General features: G+C 39.5%; 1 protein-coding gene across 1 annotated transcript in view; it reads left to right on the forward strand.

Annotated features, from left to right (window-relative positions):
• Positions 1-21,933, forward strand: part of LOC309643282 (uncharacterized protein) — a 437,652-nt gene that overhangs the window by 11,046 nt on the left and 404,673 nt on the right. The window lies entirely within an intron of this gene.

The raw sequence follows: 21,933 nt of genomic DNA on the forward strand, positions 1-21,933 counted from the left end.
GGCAAATCAACTTTGGTCATAACCAGTAAACCATACTGTATACATGTTTTCTAGAGCTGTTTTCAGTGTTTTGAGCCACTTTATGAAACGTTGTGTGAAAAGGACTTGCTACGGAGGATCACCAGGCTATACAAGAGGGTGCTGTCCTGGGAGCCCCTGGAAGTGCTGAGTGATCCTCACCCAAGGGCAGTGGGGGTCAGGCTCCACGGAGGTCACTCCACCAACTTCCAGGTATGTTTCTTATCAAATGTTTGTTTTGTTGCTTTGCACACTCATGTCCCTAAGAATCTTGAGGAACTGGATTTTTTTCAAGATGAAATGAGAAAATCAGAGCAAGAAAGAAATATGCAGAAAAGTCCTTGGCAGGACATTGGAAGCTGCTAAAAGTTGGATGCAGAGGTGATGAACGGAAACGTCTGAAGGTACAATCTGAGTCCAGATGGCCAGCTAGATTATTCACATGAGAGTAACTATTTTGGGAGAGGCAGAAGTTCTAAAAGATTTCTTTTTTGTCACATCCCTCTAAATAGAGGCAGTTACTCTTCAGGGACACAGTGTCACACATTGTATGCCAAAGTCATACTCAGTACAGAGAATTTTGTATTGCATGCTCACAAAACTTTAGCATCTTCCAATAGTTTCACTATAAAGTTGAAATGCCTTAATTTGGCACACACGATCCACATGTTTGGCTCCTACAGTAGCATCTCTCCCCCCTTCTACATATACATACTTGGTCCCAGTGACACTGAGTTGCCTGTGGTTCTAGAAACAAGCCTACTGTTTCATGACTTTCTACTTCTGCCTTTATGTCCTCCCATCTTTTTCCTTAACTCTTATTTATTCTTCAAGACTCAGGTCAGCCACACATGGGCCTCCCTGAACCTGCCTCTCTTCTTTGCCTGTGTGGTATAGTATCCTTCTGTGCTCTACACCAGTGGTCCCCAACCTTTTTGGCACCAGGGACCGGTTTTGTGGAAGACAATTTTTCCATGGACCGGCAGTGGGGTGGGGGTGGGGGGGATGGTTTTGGGATGTCTCCAGCACATTACCTTTATTGTGCACTTTATTTCTATTATTATTACATTGTAATATATAATGAAATAATTACACAACTCACCATAATGCAGAATCAGCGGGAGCCCTGAGCTTGTTTTCCTGCAACTAGATGGTCCCATCTTGGGGTGATGGGAGACAGTGACACCCGAAGTGTGTTGCTTATGTCCAGTCTACTCCGTAAGATGCAGCTTAATTGTCACTTGCCAGTCACTGATGGGGTTTTGATATGAGTCTGCAAGCAATTAATTTATTATGGTCTCTGTGCAGTCACACCTCTCTGCTAATGATAATCTGTATCTGCAGCCTCTCCCCAGTGCTAACATCACCACCTCAGCTCCACCTCAGATCATCATCAGGAGCCCACAACCTAGATCCCTCACATGCGGAGTTCACAGTAGGGTTCACGCTCCTATGAGAATCTAATGCCACGGCTGATCTGACAGGAGGCGGAGCTCAGGCGATAATGTGAATGATGGGGAGCAGCTATAAATACAGATGAAGCTTCACTCGTTCGCCTGCCGCTCACCTCCTGCTGTGCAGCCCAGTTCTTTACAGGCCATGGACCGGTATCGGTCTGTGGCCTGGGGGCTGGGAACCCCTGCTCTACACAGCCGCAAGCATCCTGTACCCAACTGCAGCACAATACATAGCTCACAATGAGTTCTATCAATTGTCTCCCATCAGCACCTCCATCACTGATTCCACCACCATCAGACAGAGTAAGTGGAGGGAAAGGATCATATATATCTTCATTGATTTTTGTAGCCACAGGAGTTTAGCACTACAAATGATTTTAAAGCTAAATGGTTTTAATTTTTAGTTCAGTTCCTTCAAAGTTAAATTCAATAAACAAAGACCAATCAGATTTCTATATACTACCAGTGAACAATTGGAAACAAACAAAAATTTACAATAGCTCCCCACAAAATGAAGCATTGAGGTATAAGCTAACAAATCACCTACAGCAGAAGCCAGAAAACTTGATGGAAAGGGCCAGATAGATTTTAGGCTTTGAGAGCTATTACAGTGTCTGTTGCATATTCCTCTTTGTTTTTGTTTTGTTTTGCTTTGCTTTTGTTTTTGTTTTATGACTCATTAAAAATGTAAAAACCCTTCTTAGATCACTTGTCTTACAAAATAGGCCACAGACCACATTTGGCTCATGGGTCATACTTTACAGATCCCTACAAAATCCTAATGAAAGACATCAAAAGCCTAAAAAATGGGGAGACATAGTGCATTCATAGATTAAAAGACTCAATATAGTAAAGATGACCAACTGATCTATAGATTTAATGTAATATCAATCAAAATCCCAGAATAACTTTTTTGTAGATATAGACAAGCTGATTCTAAAGTTTATGGAAAGGTTAAGGAACTAGAAAAGCCAAAACTATTTTGGGGAAAAAAAAGAATAAAGTTAGAAGAATTACACTAATCAATATTAAGATGTTACAAAACTACAATAATCGGGATAGCATTGATATTGGTGAAGGAATAGACACAAAGATCATGGGATAGAATAAACCCACAAATATGTCCATTGGATTTTAGACAAAGTCACAAAAACAATTCAATGAAGAAAGAGTAGTCTTTTCAACAGAAGTTTTGGAACAATTGGATAAGCCATATGCAAAAAAAAAAAAATTGACCTAAACTTCATGCCTTATACAAAAATTAACTAAAATATATTAACTTAAATATAAAAACCAAATATTATATTATAAAGCTTTTAGAAGAAACACAGTAGAAAATATTTGTGACCATAAACCAAGAACACAATCTGTAAAAGAAAAAAATTGACAAATTGGCTTCACCAAAATGAAAACTTTTGCTCTAATGACTTTTCTTTCACATCATTTCATTAAAGTGAAGAGATGTTTATAGAGATTTAAATAAGTAGATGCCAGTGCCTTTCTGGACATTGTTATATACTCCTTTGCATTAGTCTTGATACAGAGAGCCAGACGTTTCCCTTGGGTTGAATAATGGCTGGAACTATACACCCATTCTAGAACCTTCATCAGATGCAATCCTTCCTCTTGCATGGTCTGTGCCAACCCGATCATTTTCTCAAAACAGGCAAAAATTAGAAAGCCATGTAGAGGAGAAACATTTACCTAGGAAAACAATAAACTAAATATTACATTTTTACAATGACATTTTCAAGTATTATTTCCTCCTGGAAATCTTCCTCTCGGAAACTCCTCATGTTAGATGCCAATTTAAAATACCACCACTGCATTTCTCTGTCAGGGCATTTCCCTTGAAGAGACTTTTCAAAACCTTGGTCAACGGGTTCTCTCTCATTCAGGATGAATGTTATGTATAAAGAATATCCTTGATATCTTTCCTACTAAGGGGAAGCAGATTCCTTTAAGTTTCATGGTAAATTGGGGGGAAATGTACACGTTAGTGTATTTTCTTCCAGGAGGCAAGAGAAGACTTAAAAGGGGGATGCACATCTCATAGGTGATTCTTTCTTCCCTCATTTCTGATCTCAGCTTATTTTTACTATGTCAAGCACATTACATTTCAGAGATTTAATATACTTCTTTTTTTTAATTTATTTATTTTTGGCTGCGGTGGGTCCTCGTTGCTGCACGGGGGCTTTCTCTAGTTGCGGCGAGCAGGGGCTACTCTTCATTACGGTGCGTGGGCTTCTCATTGCGGTCACTTCTCTCATTGCGGAGCAGGGGCTCTAGGCGCACAGGCTTCAGTAGTTGTGGCACGTGGGCTCAGTAGTTGTGGCTCGTGGGCTCTAGAGCGCAGGCTCAGTAGTTGTGGCGCACAGGCTTAGTTGCTCCGTGGCATGTGGGATCTTCCCGGACCAGGGCTCGAACCCGTGTCCTCTGCAATGACAGGCGGATTCTTAACCACTGCACCACCAAGGGAACCCAAAGCTTTAATACACTTCTTAAATATTCGATTTATACAATTCACAGCTTCTCAACTATCACCTGATCTGGATCCACTCACTGGCACAGCTGCTTCTGCTTTGGCCTCTGCTTGACCTAATTGGCTTCTGTTCAACTGTTCTTCCTTACAACCTGATTAGAATGAAGAGGAGATAAAAAGGGGAAGAAGAAAGTTCTAGTAGAGGGGTAAGCAAGAGGTGGGAAAATGGGAGGACAAATGATAGTTAGAAAGAGGAGAGACTGTTTAACCCAAATTTATTTTAAGCACACAGTTTGGGCAGTTTTGTCCCTATTAAGCTATAGGGATGTGTGCTCCAGAGCAAAGTTTTGTAGCAATGGTCATGGGGAGATGCACAAGGATGAATGGTGGCTGCCTTATAATGAACTTTCTATGAGTTCTCTCTGGTGGTTAGGTATGTGTGAAACATTCTTTCCTTGGATCAGAGATTTTATTACCTTCCCAATGGCAGTATTTCACTGTAATAACTGATGAAAAATCTGTGCAGTATTCAGAGGGCTGACTAACCAGCTCATAACAGCAAGCCACATCTATGGGGAGAAATTGGAGCAGTCTCTCCAGTTCAAAGAGCCTAGATCAGTCCAGAAGAGAGCACTAAAGTAGCAGGATAAGGATGCTGGTCCTAGGGAGGCCAACTCAGGACCACCAGCCACAAAAGCCAAAATATCCAAGAGAGAGAGTTTATCGCAAGATGCCCTGGTACCTTCAGCTGCAAGTGGAGACAGAAGCTTCCTGAATCCTGGAAGAACCAAAGAATTTGATTTGACCAGACTTAGGGTGTCATGGTTAATCTTATTTGTCTTTGCCTAGAGCTACTAACTGCAGATCAAGGGTGGAATTTATCAGATTTTAAGTTGAAAACAAAAGATCTGGATAAGCTTTGCCATACTAGCCATGAAGAAACAAGAAAGAGAAAAAGTAAAATGTGGCAGGAAAGAAAAGAAAGAAAAGGAATAAACTACTGATTATTTAACACAGTAAATGTTTGTCCATGTCCTAAGAACTTTACCTACGATATCTCATTGTTGTGGTCAAGACAAGACCAAATGCACCTTGCTCTCTGTGACTTCTCTTAGAAGACGGGGTCATTCAAACTAGAAGGACCTTAGCAATTGACTGGTTTTAACCTTGTTTTTCAGCAGAAGCAGAAACCTTTGTTCAAATGAAATCATCAAGAAAGTCACTCTACAAAAAACAGATAAAAGCAGAAATATGATTTGAGAGGACTTGAGTTCCCTAAATAAGTGAGTTGATGATAAACCCAGGCAAGAGCTTGGGTCTCTTTCCTAGTGCATGTTCTTCCCATCATCTCACAATCATCTCTTTATGGAAAAAACCTAATAGACGTCCTTGAATTCATGTCTCATCTCTCCAAAAAGATCATAAGCCTTAAGGGCATATTTCAAGTCTCACATACTTCTTTGTATCCCTCACTGCCTATCGACAAGGACTGACAAACACCAAGACTCAATACATATCTGCAGACAAACTCTGGGGATTTTTCAGTAAGGTACATAGGTGCAGAGCAACTTTAAAAGTTATAAAGAAGTTGTATTGGGGAGGGGGCATTTTATGCCTCTATCTGGGTGAGCCCACTTCTTTTGAAGTGTATCCTGAACAACCTATGGGTACAGGCCACACAGGTAAGGACACAGGCTATGAGGTCTTACAGTCCTGTCAAACGGGCTTATTCCAAGTGGTGTATCCATGAAGGTACCACCCCAGAGTGGATACCTTCAAAACAAAGGAAAATAAATCACGTGTGTGTGAAGCTGGGCAAACACAAAACTGGAGGATGGGCAAGGATTAGCAAGCCAAGAGGTCCAAGTAGGTCATGATCCTAATTCTGCTAACATGGAGGAATTTGTTCATTAAAAATTGAAGTATTCGAATATTGTTGTTATTGTTAATTCTATAAGCATGTCTTAGAAGAGAATGACCAATTGGTTTCTTAACTCCTTGTCCTCTCTCTTTACTGCTGTATAACAAAATTAGACCAGATGGAGGCTCATGGGACATACAGGCCTCAGGTTCAATCAACATTTGCTGTATGTAAATGTTGGCAAGGATGTGGAGAAGAGGGAACCCTCATACACTGTTGGTGGGAAGGTAAATTGGTGTAGTCACTGTGGAAAACAGTATGGAGGTTTCTCAAAAAACTGAAAATATAACTACCACATGACCCAGCAATTCTATTCCTGGGTATATATCCAAAAAAACCCAAAAAAACAAAAACACTAATTCAAAAAGATATATGTACCCCATATATATAAAGAAGATGTGGTATATATATATTTAATGGAATACTACTCAGCCTTAAAAAAAGAATGAAATTTTGCCATTTGTAGCAATATGGATGGATTTGGAGGGCATTATGCTAAGTGAAATAAGTCAGACAGAGAAAGACAAATACTGTATGATATCCCTTATATGTGGAATCTAAAAAATACAACAAACCAGTGAATATAACAAAAAACAAGTAGCCTCACGTATATAGAGAACAAACTAGTGATTACCAGTTCGGGGGGTGCACAATAGAGGTGGGAGAGTGGAAGGTACAAACTATTGGGTGTAAGATAGGCTACAAGGATGTATTGTACAACATGGGAAATATAGCCAATATTTTGTAATAACTGTAAATGAAGTGTAACCTTTAAAAATTGTATTAAAAATAAAAAATTTAAAATAATAATAATTTTAAAAACCACTTATTGTATGTTAGGCACTTTGCTAAGAGAAAGGATACCAATTTCTTTAACTTCAAGAAACAAATAAAAAAACATAATTCAAAAAGACACATGAACCCCAATGTTCATTGCAGCACTATTTACAATAGCCAGGACATGGAAGCCACCTAAATGTCCGTCAACAGAAGAATGGATAAAGAAGAAGTGGTACATATATACAATGGAATATTACTCAGCCATAAAAAGGAATGAAATTGGATCATTTGAAGAGACATGGATGGACCTAGAGACTGTCATACAGAGTGAAGTAAGTCAGAAAGAGAAAAACAAATATCATATATTAACGCATATTTGTGGAATCTAGAAAAATGGTACAGATGAACCAGTTTTTAAGGCAGAAATAGAGACATAGATGTAGAGTACAAACATATGGACACCAAGAGGGGAAAGGGGGGGTAGGATGAATTGGGAGATTTGGATTAACATATATACACTAATATGTATAAAATAGATAACTAATGAGAACCTCCTGTATAGCTCAGGGAACTCTACTTCACCTCGCTGTACAGTAGAAACTAACACAACACTGTAAAACAAGTACACCCCGATTTAAAAAAAAGAACCAAAAAACAAACAAGAAAAAGAAACAAATAGATGCTCCTTTCCTTCAAGAATAAGAAAAACACATCCTTGCCTTCAAGAAGCAAATAGTCTGTTCAAAAAAATGCTGGGGTAATTTCAGTACAGGGGGCAGTGCTTAACACCACATCTGGCACCTAATGGATGCTCGATCCACATTTGTTGATGGAGTGAATGAAGGAAGACTAGAGGTACCACTAGGGTGGTGGGGGAGTGTAGCAGAGAGGAAAGGAGCACAGTCTAAAGTAGGAGGTGACTGTCAGAAAAATCACTTGGTAAAAATGTAATAAATGCGGGCTTCCCTGGTGGTGCAGTGGTTAAGAATCCGCCTGCCAATGCAGGGAAGATCCCACATGCCACGGAGCAACTAAGCCCGTGTGCCACAACTACTGAGCCTGCACTCTAGAGCCCTTGAGCCACAACTACTGAAGCCCACCCGCCTAGAGCCCGTGTTCCGCAACAAGAGAAGCCACCGCAATGAGAAGCCCAAGCACGGCAATGAAGAGTAGCCCCCGCTTGCCGCAACTAGAGAAAGCCAGCGCACAGCAACAAAGACCCAACGCAGCCAAAAATAAATAAATAAAATAAATAAATTGATTTTTTTAAACGTAATAAATGCAAAGGGAAGAAACATTTTAGAGCACTTTGCATTTTATAAGATACTTTCGCGTGAAACATGTCATTTGTACTCGTATCACCAAATAAAGAAGGTGTAATTCTCCCTCAGTCTCCAGATAAGCCAGTAGAGAAATAAGAAGCTGGCCGAGGTCACCCAGCTGGTGAGAGTCAGAGCTAAGGACCCAACCCCATTTCTTTCAGCTCTAAAGTGTGTGTGTTTTCCAGAAGGCCAAGCTGACAAGACATGCCAAGTCTCAGCTCTCTTCTGGGAACTTGATATTGAAGGTGTACCTCCTCTTCCACTGCAGTTTTCCAGTTGGCCCCTAAGGAATCATTTCAACCTCAAAATGGGAGGGCGGGGAACCTCACTTTCAAAATTTTTGGAGCCATCACCTTGAGTATGAAGGTTTCTTTTTCTTTCCCTGGCCGCATCCCATAGAAAAACAAATGGTGAAAAGGAAAACGATATTAGTAGTAAAATGATAACTTTAATAAAATAGTAGACCATGCTCCTTAACAAAAACTCATGAAATGAATGCAAAATGATCAGTCATAAACACAAGAAGGTATTTTTAGCAAAACAGTATCGCCATGCACACACACACAATTTTCAGGTATGGTTTCATCAATTTACCTACATGAGATATTAAACTACTTTTTGCTGCTCTCTGTGAGCACCGGGTTCCTGTACTTCCTTGCATGTAAATGAGAAGTAACTCAGGCTGTTAATGAGAACTCAACATAAAGGCAGCACCAAAGCGTGGCGCTGCATTTATGAAATGGTTGTTTACATTTGTTTAATTACCAGGTTAATTAGGGGGTCATAAAATCAGAAGGAGCTGGGGAATTAAAGGGCTGGCAGAGAAAATACAATTGATCATCTTCTATTCCTTATCAAATAAAGGTTCGCCTGCACATAATTGCTCCTAGAAGTTTGCTCCCTATTGCATATCTTGTCAAATCGAAATGAATCTTCCCAACATCGTAAAAGCCCCCAAGACCTCATTCCTCCTTTGGGGGTGGTAGAATGAGCGGTGGACCAGAAGGTGTGGATAGAAGTCTGACTTCACCGTGGAGAAGTCCCCAGGTTTGCTTCGCTCTCTTCCTTCCCCTGTCCCACATCAGTCCTCCCCAGACACCCCATCCACAGTCTTCCAGCCAGAGACAGAGCAGTCATCCCAACACGCCTCACTCTCCTGCACCAGAATATTCCACTGATCAACCCATCCAGTCCAATCTGCCTCCTTAACACAGCCAATCCATCCCCTCCTCTCCAGCTCAGTACCATGGCCAGGGCTTACCACTCACCTGGTCTGTGGACATCACCTAATCAGCCTCCCTCAGCTTCCCTCTCTCCAGCCTCCATCCCCTAACTCTGAGCCTTTCTCTGTACTGCCAGAGTGAAGCTCTACATCACAAATCAGAACAAGTCACTCTCACAGCAGAAACGCTCTACTGTTTCCCATCACCTTTGGGGAACTCTGACAATAAGAATTCAATTCTTCCCACCATAAATGTGTTGCCTAAGTATCACATCTCTCTTTTCCTCAGTTGATATTATTTGTGGCAATTGTAAAATATATATATATATATATATATATATATATATATATATATATATATTCATTCAACTATATATATATATATATATATATATAGTTGAATGAAACATCAACAAAACTCTGGCTGTTTACAACATCAAAATGCACTTTTAAAATTCCAATTTTAAAAGAAAATCTGTGCCCTAGCCTATCACCCCCATTTCAAGTAATTATAGAAAATTCAAATTCACTTTTGCAAGAAAAATGTTTAGGTGATCCATTAGAGATGAATATGATGGGATTGGATGAGTATTTAATACGGCCGAGCATCAGAATGAAGGGAATAACTGTGTTGCATATTAAATTTAATAATAATCAGGATGGATTTTTATCCTTGTCCTTTATGTCCAGTCTGGTGGACAAGGGGCGGTTGAAACTCTTCCCAAGCTTGATTAACTCAGTAAGCAAGACAGAACTGGCTGCTGAAACTCTCAGTGGTAGAACGGGGTGTTATTCTTACAATCTATGCAAGAAATCATGGAGACAGCGTTGGTAGTCTCTCAGCCAATCATGACTTGTGTCCAAAAGATTTTATCATTTCAAATTCATCAGCCCATTCTCCCCTCGCACTACCAGGGCCACATATGAGCAGAGGTAGAAAAGGGAGTGCACGTCCCGTTGACTGGGTATTGCAGAAATGTGGCCGTCGAAATCAAGGTCTGAGCAGCGTCTGACGCTTCACATCCTTGGGGCCACAGGCACAAGGACAGAATGAGGAAACTTAATTACAGCGTGTTCAAGCAGCTCATGGAGCTGCCCAGGGAGGGAGACCTAATGGGTGTCAACACAATTAAGGATCTTCACACACATTTGAAAATCACGGACTGCGACACAGGCTCAATGTCCATGTCGTCAGCTCATCTCCACAGCGATGTCACATCCTGGATATCAATGCAGAATTGAATTAGAGGAAGAGATTGCACGGCGATTTCCCAAGAAATTGGCTTTCCAGTTTCTCTGTTAGCCAAGGCGGAGCAAGCCCCACGGTCACTCTGGAAGTCCAGCCACCCCACACCCCACCCCAGTCTAGGCTTCTGCCTAAAAACAGACAAAACCAGGATGGGTTCCCATCAGCATCTTGGCTGCCAACACTCAAGACACTCAGAAGAAATGCAGAAGCTGGAACAACGGAATGCTTATCCTAAACACTCCTCAGAGATCTTTGCTCCCAGGACTCCCATTTGCCCTCTCACCCAGCCTCATTCTCTCTTTTTTTAAAAATTTTTATTGGGGTGTTGATTTACAATGTCGTGTTAGTTTCAGGTTTACAGCAAAGTGAGTCAGTTATACACATACATATATCCACTCTTTTTTTAGATTCTTTTCCCATATAGGCCATTACAGAGTATTGAGTAGAGTTCCCTGTGCTATACAGTGGGTTCTTAGTAGTGGGTTCTATTTTATATATAGTAGTGTGTATATGTGAATCCCAATCTCCCAGTTTATCCCTCCCCCACTTATCCCTGGTAACCATAAGTTTGTTTTCTACCTCTGTGACTCTACTCCTGTTTTGTAACTAAATTCATTTGTACCCTTTTTATAGATTCCACATATCAGCGATATCATATGAAAATCTACAAACAATAAATGCTGGAGAGGGTGTGGAGAAAAGGGAACCCTCTTGCACTGTTGGTAGGAATGTAAATTGGTACAGCCACTATGGAGAACAGTACGGAGGTTCCTTAAAAAACTAAAAATAGAACTACCATATGACCCAGCAATCCCACTCCTAGGCATATACCTGGAGAAAACCATAATTCGAAAAGATACATGCACCCCAATGTTCATTGCAGCACTATTTATAATAGCCAGGACATGGAAGCCACCTAAATGTCCATCAACAGAGGAATGGATAAAGAAGATGTGGTACATATATACAGTAGAATATTACTCAGCCATAATAAAGAACCAGCCTCATGCTCTCAATTCCTTAATGACTTCCTCTACTAGCTACATGGCCTTGGCATCTCACCTGTCCTGAATCTCAGTCTCTTCATCTCTAATATGGGATTAGGAGAAGCCGCTAGGCTAGATTAGAATCACCTAGAAAATCTTTTAAAATGTAGATTCATTTCCCCTACTGAATTGGTTTCCTTGGGGGATGAAACCCAGGAATGTGTATTTTTAACAAATGCTCCAGCTCCTGAGGCAACCAGCTCTGTACCCGTCACCAGATTAGAAAGCTGGAAAGGACCAGATGATCTAGAAGGGGTTGTTTTAGTTCTGCAGCTTGTCAAGCTGTTCTTCTGACCATCATAATACACATGGATCACTTACCTGTTACCAGCCAACACTACGTATTTACACATATGCTATGTCATATTGCGTGGATTAAATGACATAACATTGACCCCAAGTCAGGATCCAGTCCCAGCCCTCACGACTCCTTCCACTCCCCTAATCCTCACACCATCACACTGTTTACCCATCCATCTTCCCCATGAAGATGGGGGCCTTGCTTGTCCTACTCACTGCTGTATCTCCAGGGCTGACACACACGTTAAGTGCTTAATTTATTTTGGCTGAATGATCATATTAAGGATGGTGAAACTGATGCTCAGAAAGGTTAGGCAACTAACTCAAGAGCATAAGAATTTGAAACCAGGGCTGTCGCACTCATAAGCTAGTGCTGTTCTCAATATCCTTATCCCAGAGGCTGGCCTCCCTCTTTGCAAGATCACTTGATTGGCATCTTTGCTCAGAATTCCAACCCTTCAATATTAACTTTGCTATCGATTTGCTTGATTTACAAGACAGTTGCCATATCTATTTTTCACCTTGTGGCTTTTGACTGGGTCATTATTTAAGTTCATTAGAAAATTCCATCAATAGTGTGATTTCAGCTGTATGTATACGCTGCTGTACATATGGGCCAACACGAACAACCCAAAAAGTACATTGGTCTTGATGGTGGTCTTGTGGAGTTTCATCTCCCCTTTTCATGTCATTTTTGTAAAATGCTTTTTTTCCAGTGATGGAGATACTGATGAAAAAAGAGTCTATCCCATTAGAAATTAGAAGCCTTAAATAAATCATATTTGCATCTGTTTCTATCCAAGTGTTAATTAGTTTCGGTAAAAGGCTACTGTGTAGCAAGAATGATGCTAGATGTTGGTGCAGAGCAGACGGGAAGGGATGACGGCAGAGTAAGTGCCTTGGCTGGAGAATCAGATGGCCTGAGTTCAAATCTCATCTGAGTTCTACCCCTGAGAAGGGGGAGAAAGTCACTTACCCTGTCTGTTAAGGCTAACACCAAATTAACGTCAAGCAAGTCAGCAGTTAAGGATTAAGTGAAGTCCTTATAGGAAGCACCCTAGCAAGTGCCTAGTATAGAGGAAGCACTCAATAAAGAGAGGCCTTTATTTTCTTTATTGAGAACCCCACGCTCAGCGCCATTCTTCTTTTTCCACCAGACCCCTTCTCCAGCCTTCTTGCCTTCAACCGCCTTTCTTCCACGCTCTGCTCCCACCCCCTGCATCCCTCCCATGGGCACTCTTCTTCCTCTCCCCGCCCCTTCATTTCCCTCTGTGGCAGTCAGTCCACAGTCAGGCTATGTATCTTTCATGCGGTAAGACGCCCTCTTTCAGCAATAAAGACCTAACCTCATGAAATGTGAGAAAAAGACGTCCCTGAGAAACAATCTCTTCATCTTTAGCACTTCAAAGTGACCCCAGCCACCAGATCAAAAGGAGAGAAAGCCTGAAAGCCTTCCATCAAAAGCTCCCACCATCCCACAGACTGGCAGCCTCTCGGCAACACCGTGCTTTCAATTTGTTGCCGCCATTGCTATTCACCACGTGTGAGCTCCCATCACTCAACCTTCACATGGAGATACTTGGAAATCTGGTCTGAAATCTTTCTTATCCGTAACCTTTGATTTATGTTGTTTCTGTCAAAATTACAAGAATTATGGTGGAGCCACTTATAAGATTAGTCACTGAAGCTTAGGAAAAGGGACCTGAACGCTGAGAAACCAACCCAGGACCAGAAGCTCCACAACCCGGGGGGAAGCCTCCCTCTATGGAAACCACAGCACGTGCCCACCCAGCAACAGCCCTGGGAATTGCTGGATAAGACCAGAAGCTCTCGAATACACAAAGAGGCAGACGTACTGCGTCTATCTCATTATGAATCTTTCTTGAAATCCATCACCAGATATTAAATTTGATTTTTAGTAAGTAATACACATTTTTGTAAACCCTGTGGAGAAGTCAGAACATATACAAGGTAAAAAATAACCCATAACCTCACCACTACAAATAACATCAGTAAACGTTTTACTGGGTATAAGAGGACATTCATAATGATAATATTTATAATATCAAAAAATGGATTGATAGTTAAATATTAAGGAACATATTTATATATATTTTAGTATAATAGTTACATATTTATATAATTTTATTGTATTAATTTATATTGTATAAGCATATATTTATATTTGTATATTGTATATTTTGTACATAATGTATATACAATGTACAATATATATGATATATAAGACATATCATACAGATATATATATCTCATGTAAGTGTATTACATATACTTAGATTTATAGATTTAGATGTAAATATATCTTTTGACATTATACATAATACTGTCATGGATGTCCTGTTACAAAATCATTGTACTGCTGAGGATTCACTTCTCTGGTATTGGGTAGGGATTAATAATCCGTTACTCTCAAGGTGCAAGAAATATTTTTGCATAAGCCCTTCATCTGCTGAGGCTGGCCAGAAAGCCATCTGCGGTCATTTTATGTGGTCCCTCTCCCTGCCATGGGTTGTGCCAGAACCAGGAAAAGGAAGGCAAGCTCTGGGCTTGGTTTGGATTGCTCACCAGTGCGGTTGCTCTGTGTTAAGGCCAGGTGGACCCTCCCAGGCCCCTAAACTCACCTGGCAGAGCCTGGCCCTGTGCTGGTCCCACCAGGGGGCTTGAGCTATGGCTGCTCCAGCCAGCACTCACTGCCCAAGCTCTGCAGGCAGCTGCCTGGCATCGCAGGTCCCGTAAATGAAGGGCTTCAGCCTGTGGTTGAAGGCTCCACCTCATTTCAACACAGGCTCGTTCTTAATTTAGCTTGTGATGTGTTTGCACTGTCACACATAGGATGCTGGGTCAAGTGCTCTCTTTATATATTTTAAGACTTTTTTTTTTATTGGGTTATAATTATGTTACAATATTGTGTCAGTTTCTACTGTACACTGGAGTTCCCTGTGCCATACAGCAGGTTCTCATTAGTTATCTATTTTATACATGTTAGTGTATATGTGTCAATCCCAATCTCCCAATTCACCCCACCACCCCGCTTCTCCCCTTGGTGTCCACACATTTGTTCTCTACATCTGTGTCTCTATTTCTGCCTTGTAAACCAGTTCATCTATATCATTTTTCTAGACTCCACAAATGTGCGTTAATAGATGATATTTGTTTTTCTCTTTCTGACTTACTTCACTCTGTATGACAGTCTCTAGGTCCATCCACGTCTCTACAAATGACTCAATTTCGTTCCTTTTTATGACTGAGTAATATTCCATTGTATATACGTACCACATCTTAAGACTTTTTAAAAAATCCTTTTAAATGATTTCTCATGAAAATATCATATATACAAAAACACAGGAAATGCATAGATAAAGTATGCAGAATTATAAAATAAATACCATTATACCCAGGACCCAAGTGAAGAAATAGATTCATACAATTCCTTTCAAGTTCCCCTCTCCCTTCCCCTCAGCCCAAAGGGAAATATAATATTGAATTTTGAGTTTATTAGTATTGTTACCTTGCTTTCATGTAAAGTATAACTAAATAATAACTATCTCTAAACTTTGTAAGGCTTTGTATTCTCGAGGACTCTGTACAAACAGTATCACACTCTTTATGTTCTTTAGAAACTTGCTTTTATCATTCAGCTTCAAGTTCTTTTAAGATTCACTGTGGTTGATGCATGAAGCTATGGTTAATTCATTTTGCCAAAGTATAGTGTTCCAACAGGGGAATAACCACAATTTATTCATGCATTCTCCCCTTGATGAATATCTGGGATGTTTCCAGCTTTTTGCTATTACAAACAATGCCACTCAGAACATATTTCTGCAGCTCTCCTGGTGCACACAAACAGAAATGCATGTGGTCTGTATACCTGAGAGGAACTGCTGTGTCAGATGCATTACACAGCTTCACCTGAAAGCATAATATCCATTTCTCCAACATGTTCATACACTTTTCACACTTCCCCTAGCATTCTGTCAAGTTCTGTTTTCTCTACTCTTCTTCAGTACATAAGCTTTGCCAATCTGGTAGGGGTGAAATGGTATCTACTTATTTTAATCTGCATTTCTCTGATTTCTAATGAAAAAGAACATCTTTGCATGTGTTTATGGGCCATTTCCTATTTCCTTTTCTCTGAAATGCTTATTCTATCTCTTGCCCAATTTTTTTCTGTTTGGTTTGTCTTTCTCTTTTTGATCTGCTGTAGGTCTTTTTAGATATTAAACCATTATCGGTTATGTTGAAAATATAGATTTATAGTTTGTCTTTACACTCGCTTTATGGTGTTCCTTGATAAATTGTTTCCAGTTTTAATCTTCTTATTAAAGTATAATTTACACACAATAAATTCCACAAATTTACATGCATAGTTTGAAGAGTTTTGACAAATATTTCACAGTAAGCAATCACCCAAAGTACATAGTTTACATTAGGGTTCACTCTTGGTGTTGCACATTCTATGTGTTTGAACAAGCATATAATGACATGTATCCACCATTACAGTATCATACCGAATATTTCCGCTGCCCTAAAAATCCTCTGTGTGACAACTATTCATGCTTCCCTGCCCCCAGTCCTTATCAACCACAGATCTTCTTACTGTCTCCATGGTTTGGCCTTTTCTAGAATGTCATACAGTTAATCATGTAAACTTTTCAGGTTGGCTTCTTTCACTTAGTAATATGCATTTAAGATTCCTTCATGTCTTTTCATAGCTTGATAGCTCATTTCTTTTTAGCTCTGAATGATATTCCATTATCTGGGTGTACCATCGTTTATCCATTCAGCAAAGAAGGACATCTTGGTTGCTTCCAAGTTTGGGCAGTTATGAATAACACTTCTACAAACATCCATGTGCTAGATTTTTGTTGACATAAGTTTTCAACTCCTTTTGGTACATACCAAGGAGCACAGTTGCTGGATTGTATGGTGAGAGTATGTTTGGTTTTGTAAGAAACTGCCAACCTGTCTTCCAAAGTGACTGTACCATTTTGCATTCCCACCAGCAACAAATGAAAATTCCTGTCGTTCCACAACCTCACCAGCTTCTGGTGTTGTCATGGTTCTGGATTTTGGTCATCCTTATAGGTGTGCAGTGGTAGTTTATGGTTGTTTTATTTTGCATTTCCCTAATGATATACGAAGTGGAACATGTTTTCATAGGCTTATTTGCCACTTGTATATCATCTTTGGTGAGCTGTCTGTTAAGGTCTTTGGCCCATTTTTAAATCAGGTTATTTGTTCTCTTATTGTTGAATTTTAAGAGTTCTTTGTGTGTTTTGGGTAATAGTCTTTTTCATCAGATATGTCTTTTTCATCAGATACGTCTTTCACAAATATTTTCTCTCAGTCTGTGGTTTGTGTTTTTATTCTGTTGATAGTATCTTTCACAGAGAAGAAACTTTTCATTTTAATGAAGAGCAGCTTATCAATTCTTTCTTTCATGGATCATGCATTTGTGTTATATATAAAAAGTCACCACCAGGTCATATAAAACTTCTATGTTGTCTTCTAGGAGTTTTATCATTTTGCATTTTACATTTAAGTCTGTTATCCACTTTGAGTTAATTTTTGTGAAAGGTGTAAAGTCTGTGTCTAGATTCTTTTTTTTTTTTGCATGTGGATATCCAGTTGTTCCAGCACCATTCATTGAAAAGACTATCTTGGCTCCATTGTATTGCCTTTGCTCCTTTGTCAAAGATCAGTTGACTATGTTTATGTGGGACTTGGTTGTGGTGTGTAATTCTTTTAATACACTGATGGTTTCAACTTGCTGATATTTTGTTGAAGATTTTTGCATCTGTACTGATGAGAGATCTTGGTGTATAGTTTTCTTTTCTTGAAATGTTTTTGGTTTTGGTATTTGTGGGAAGATTTTTAACTATGAGATAGAGAGAGAGAGAGAGAGAGAGAGATGACTATTTCTTCTTCAATTCATTTGTTAAGCTGTATTTTCCAAAGAACCTGTACATTTTGTCTAAGTTATTAAATTTATTGGCATACAATTCTTTTTAATATTCCTTAAAATCTGCAGTGATTTCCTCTCTTTCATTCCTGGTATTTATAGTGCATTTCCTCTTTCATTTTTTTCTTTGACTAGTCTTACTAAGGGTTCATCAATTTTGCTCATCTTTTCAAATAACCAAATTTTGGCTTAGTTAGTTTTCTCTAGGTTTTCCTGATATCTATTTCATTTATTTCTTTTCTAATCTTTACTATTGCTTTCTTCCAACTTACTTTTGTTTTAATTTGTACCTTTAACTAGTTTAATATACAAATGTATATCATTAATTTTTAACTTTTCTAATATAGGCGTAGTGGGAAATGGGAACTCTCAGTCACCACTGATAGAAGCAGAAATTGGTGCTCCCACTTCAGAAAAGTGTTTGGTATAACCTCAACCCAGTTTAACATGGATGTAAACTACAACTCAGAAATCCATTCCTAGTTATATACTCCAGAAAACCTTTTGCCCGTTTGTTTCTGTAAGTATATTTACAGAAGCATTATTCATTATGTCAGGAAACAGGAAATAACTCAAATACTATACTAGAATAGTATCAATCAGTACTAGAACGTTAGCATGGATAAATAAACAATGCAATGGGACTTTACAGAGGAGGGAAAATGAATGAACCACAGCTACATTCACCAACATAAATTAATCTATATTCATGTTATAAATCTAAATAATAACATTGCATGAAAGAAATGGGCCACAGACTAATGCAAAGAAAATTATTCAACCCATTTAAAGTTCAAAAACAGACAAAGCAGAACAACTGTTTCTTATCTAGGGTTATTTACAAAGGTGAACTACTATGAAGAAAAATAAGAGAATGATTAACACAAGATTCAGGATTGTGATTTCCTTTCGAGGCGGCAGAGCTGAAAGTGAACAGAAGAAACAGCAGAGCTGGAAAGGGCGGACAGAGGATTTCTAAGGTACTGGTCATGTCTTGTCTCTTAGTCTAGGTAGTTGGTGCATGGTTTCCAATTTATTATCATTAACTAATCTTCACATACACTTTTTATATTCTGTAGTATATTTTATATGTGTCACCAAAAAATAAAATATTCCTCAAAAGAATGAAAAATGATTTTAAACTCTATGAAAATTCTGAGGCATAGACAGGGCAAGGTTAGGTCTACTGGTGATCCGTTTAACAAGTATTTTCTGAGCACCAGCTCTGTTCCAGGTATTGGGTTGTGCGCTAGAGACAGAGAGATGAACGGAATGGAGGGCGTGTCCTCAGAGTTCCCAGAAGAGGCTGATACCTACATGAGGGTAACCTCAGAGGCAGAATAAGCTAGAGGGTTTGTGAAGCCATGGAAAATGGTTTACAGAAAGAGCTTAGCATCATTGCCATATCCTTTGACCAATAAGAAAAGAGGAGACTGAGAGTTTTGTAAAAGAAGTGCCAGGATCAGAGCCTTTTCTCAGGATGTCTAATGGGGCCAGGTATGCTGAATGGCTTGCAGCAGGCAGAGAGCAGGCACAGGAAGCCCAAGTCTGTAGACACTAGTGTAAGAGCTCACAGAAGAATTACCAACAGCCTGAACTAGGACAGTGAAATCAGGATGGAGAAACAAAGGATGTTGACATGCACATGGCAGCAGGGGTGGGAGGACTGTGTTGACAGATGGGGATCGTTGTCTGTCAAACAGATGGAGATGTCAACGACGACCCAAAGAGCGGTTCAGCCTGGATGATGGGAAGATGGGTGGAGAATGGAGGTGGAGAAACATGAGCCAAGGAGAGGTGGCAGGGTGCGGGGAAGGAAGGGAAGAGAGCCTAGAGAGTTCTCTGTCAGGGACACACAGGGGCTAAGGTCAGGGTGGGCATCCCGGGAAAGATGTCTTGGAGGAAGTAGGGAAAGGAGCGTGACTTCCCTGACTCCCTTCACTCCTGATGATTTTTCCTCCTTTGGGTCAGATGATCCTCTGCAGCTGCATGATATTCCATTTGCTGACCAGCCTTACGATTTTGAGAAAGAAATTCCAACCAATATCAGACCAATTCACATTTGCTTCTCTCTCACAATTTAAGGTCTGCAGTGAAATGTACACTTTCAATCAAGGCTCACCTATGGACCACAGGCTGTATCCACATGGTAGAAAAAGCCGTTGTTCAAAACTTGCAACCTGACAGACTTAGGTTTGAACTTCCATTTCTTTCTAGCTCTGTGACACTGGGCAGTCCAGTCAACCTCTCTGAGCCTCAAATTCTCTCATCTATGTAATGTCAACAATAATACCCGCTCCAGATGTCTCACAAAGTCACTGAGTAGATATCATACAGATGTGAGCTTTACCATGATGGTCATAATGAGAACATTTGGTAAGAGCGGGAAATGCAAGGGATCAGAGCACCAATCGCTGCAATGAGGAAATAAAAAGAGAAAACCAACTGCATGAACTCTTCCCTATTTCATCTGCTGTTCTGGCCTTTTCAATAATTCCAATGAGTGAGCTTCTAAAACCCGTCTCAGGTTCTGGATGGAAGTGATATGGCAAGAGATCCACAGAACACTCTCAGGTTAAATTACTACTAACTAAAGGGGAAATACCAACCAGACCACACACCCTTCTTCAAAAGCAACTCCAGAAACACAGCATTTCCTCAACACAAAAAGGAAGATAAGGGAGGGAAGGCAGGAAGGAGAGGGGGAGGGGGAGGGTGCTACTTGTAATAAGATCTTCTCTGTGCCTGGAGTTGTGCTAAAGATTTACACACACATTTCCCCACTTAGTCCTCACCACTGCCCTGCAGTGTAGGTATAATTTCCTAATTTAATAGATGAAAAACATTGAGGCTCTTCAGATGCTAAGAAAGCTGCCTAAGAGCTGGTGGTTGGACAGTGTCAAGGTTGAGATTCAAACCCTGGTGTGAGTCAAAGCCACTGTGTTCTTACTCCACGCTGTCTCCCAAGCTGATCTGGAACACATCGTCACTGAAGGATTCCATACCCTGCGTTAATCATTTACAATTTCCTCCTCAATTCTTCCAGTTGGAGGAGGAAAGCCTTGCATGTAATTAACTTAAGGATGAGTCCTCCATAAATTATACTTTACTCTGGTTCTATATTTGAATAATTAAGTTTAAAACAGAAAGACTAATGAAACTAATGGTTACCAAATTACTAGATTTTGAAAATCATTGATTTTCTCATTTGCCTGCTAAAATTAATTGATCTCATTTACATATACAGATTGCATTTGCCTTAGCTTTGAGAATATTTATCTTCCAAGTTTTTCCACTAAAGTTTCAAAATCCATTTGCAAAAATGCAATTCTATTTCAATTATGCTCATTTGCATGGAAACCAAAGCCTTATTGCTTTTCTAATTAATACTATTATGATTGTTCCTTTTATTTGAATACAATGCCCTTGCAACTTAAAGAATAAATCTTTAACCCAGTCAAGCAACTTTAAAACTACATATGGAAATGATCAGTGTAATACAATTTCTTCTGGTAAATAAGAGAAATAAAAGCATATTCTCCTGTTACAAAACACACTTTACAAAATACATTTTTAACAATATCTAAAACACAAAACCCTAAGATATTATGACCATATAATGCTAAATGCTTATATCTCACATGATTAGAAGGTATCTCTTGGAATGATTAATAAACAGAATAAACCCAACAAAATTTCTAAGAAATAGAGAAACAAAAGGATCCAATGACTTGAAAAGAAAAAAAGGATCCAATGACTTGAAAAGGAGTAAAAATCTTATAATTCACTGGGTTTTCGTAGAGAAGGTCACCTCCTACAAAACTGGTAGGTTACAAATTAGCATTTTTTGTATTTTTTATATTAGCGTATATGTTTTACAATAAAATATAAGTTGAATAAAAACATATAGAAAGAGCAATTATTGTTTTGAGAAGCTTTTGTTTCAGTTTCATATTTTTATATGGGGGTATAGAAATATGTGTGTGAGCATATCTGTGTGTGTGTGTGTGTGTGTGTGAGCATATCTGTGTGTGTATGTGTGTGTGTGAGCATATCTGTGTGTGTGTGTGAGCATATCTGTGTGTGTGTGTGTGTGTGTGAGCATATCTCTGTGTGTGTGTGTGTGTGTGAGCATATCTGTGTGTGTGTGTGT

The sequence above is a fragment of the Balaenoptera physalus genome (genome assembly GCF_965194825.1).
Source record: "Balaenoptera physalus genome assembly, chromosome: 15".
Classification (NCBI taxonomy): Eukaryota; Metazoa; Chordata; class Mammalia; order Artiodactyla; family Balaenopteridae; genus Balaenoptera; species Balaenoptera physalus.